Raw genomic sequence first — 2,117 nt, forward strand, 5'->3', positions numbered from 1 at the left:
AGATCCATACAGTAAATAAATCATTTACAAAATGTCAATCAATCGTCTCAAACCTGATTGTTCCTTCGTTTTCACATCTATTCTCTTTCTCTTTTCTTTGATCTTCTTAATTTTCTCCCACCAAGCATTACACTTTCAATTGATGATATATACTACTTATATTTGTTGACAGCAGTAGTACACATCATAACATGTTAACATTATTCACCTTATTCAATACCATTTCGACTAGTAGTTCATATTACGTCTTAATCGAATTTTTAATTAATAAACAGAAACCAAAATTACACTTTAAACAAACTATAACATTCGATATTCAATAGTTTTTATGTTAAATATGTTTATGTTACATGTTTCTATTCAGTTACTATGCATATCTATATATATACAAGATACATATGATATATGTGTTTTAGTAAACATCATATTTTCGTTAAGCCTTATACACGTGCTAATGTTTCAATAACAAAATTGTTTATTAACCAGATGTAAATTAAAATGGATTACACTGTGAACAATTATATATATATATATATATATATATATATATATATAAACTGTTTCAATGGATAGTTCCTATATATATACCCTTTATAAGGTAACAACAATGTATTTGTCAAATAAATTTCCAGCTATTAGGTAGAGAGGAAAATCAGTAGCTAAGTGGATAAGGCGATGGCGTTTGAAGCGAAAGATACTGGGTTCGAGTCCCAGAGTAAACATCATCTCTGAGATGCAGGTATATCCAGCTGACGAATCCCACATAGGACGAAACGCGACGAAACTGGATTCCACTGCTAGCCACTGTCTATCATTGCTTATAAAGCTTGTGACTTCAGGCAATATCGAGGCAGTCCGCACAGGATGCACATATGCCAATAAGAGACTGATCAATTGCAGTCCTAATTAACAATGGGAAGATTCGAACAAACAATACCAAGTGAATTTAAAATTCACCCCATTGCACAAGCAAGTGGCTATCACAACTCAGTAGCTGAGTGGATAACGCGATGGCGTTTGAAGCGAAAGATACTGGGTTCGAGTCCCAGAGTGAACGTCAACCCTGAGATGCATGTACATCCTGCTGACGAGTCTCAAATAGGACAAAACGCGCGTCCTGGATTCCACTGAGTTCAGCAAGACTTATCACATTTGATATTCACTCAATTTTTCTAATGGCTAAGCCCTGTCCTCAAAAACTGAAGCCGCCCGAATTCGATTGCTGGAAGACTAGTGGAAACGTACTGTTGAAGTGCCCCATACTAGGATAAAACATTTGTCCACTGTTCCTCAGTTTGCAATGTGATGATGATGAAATGCCATCTACATCATAAAACTCTACAAAATCAATTTCATAGATTATGAATATATTCGGTTTTTCTATAGCAACAACATCAACATATTATAGTTTTTACAGTAAAACTTAGAGACAATTATTCATAAGATGGTGGTCGGAGGCGGTCAACAGGAAACACTGGATCCGGGTTTCATGCTACTTGGCACTGGTCAGCAAGGTCAACCTATATTGTTGAGGGAACTGGCGCTCCCTGACGGATTCGATCCCGTGTCACTCAGCTTCACAGTCAGAGACGTTACCACTAAGCTATTCCGGCCGCGACCGATCTCCTGTAGGACTGAGATGTAATCACAATTGATTGATCACTGGGTGGTGATCAGTGTCATGCGTGTCAAGTCCTTCTTAGTGCTGATCAAATGCCATCGATCAAGTAGCAATGTGGCCACTAGTCTAGGTGGCTCGACACTGATTGTGATTACAACCATTAATTTTATACTCTACTACAAAATGATCTTCTTTATAAGTATTTTGGTTACGTACAAACAGGAGAGAAAACTATTTCTCTTGAATAAAATGAAGTTCTCTTAACAATGTAAAAAATGACTTTCTTGTTAAAGATTACTCTTGAATCACTCAATAGTGGTATTCCTTCACAGTTCCAGTTCATATAAATTTAAGCGTTTTACTTTCAGTATTCAATAACATTCCTAACTGTGAAAATATAACATTTACTGTAGAGATCATCTAAACCCCAACACGTCACTACGTCATATTTCATCAAGATACTTTAATGTCATTAAAAGGTCTTTATCTTTATTTT

At 35.8% G+C, this 2,117-nt stretch overlaps 2 non-coding genes across 2 annotated transcripts; both read left to right on the forward strand.

Annotated features, from left to right (window-relative positions):
• Nucleotides 1–652: 652 nt before the first annotated feature.
• Nucleotides 653–719, forward strand: Smp_tRNA_00228_Gln_TTG.1.1. The gene has a single exon. It is a non-coding gene (tRNA).
• Nucleotides 720–987: 268 nt separating this feature from the next.
• On the forward strand, nt 988–1,054 carry Smp_tRNA_00295_Gln_TTG.1.1. The gene has a single exon. It is a non-coding gene (tRNA).
• The last annotated feature ends 1,063 nt before the right edge of the window (nt 1,055–2,117 follow it).

This window comes from Schistosoma mansoni, chromosome 3 (assembly GCF_000237925.1).
Source record: "Schistosoma mansoni strain Puerto Rico chromosome 3, complete genome".
Lineage (NCBI taxonomy): Eukaryota > Metazoa > Platyhelminthes > Trematoda > Strigeidida > Schistosomatidae > Schistosoma > Schistosoma mansoni.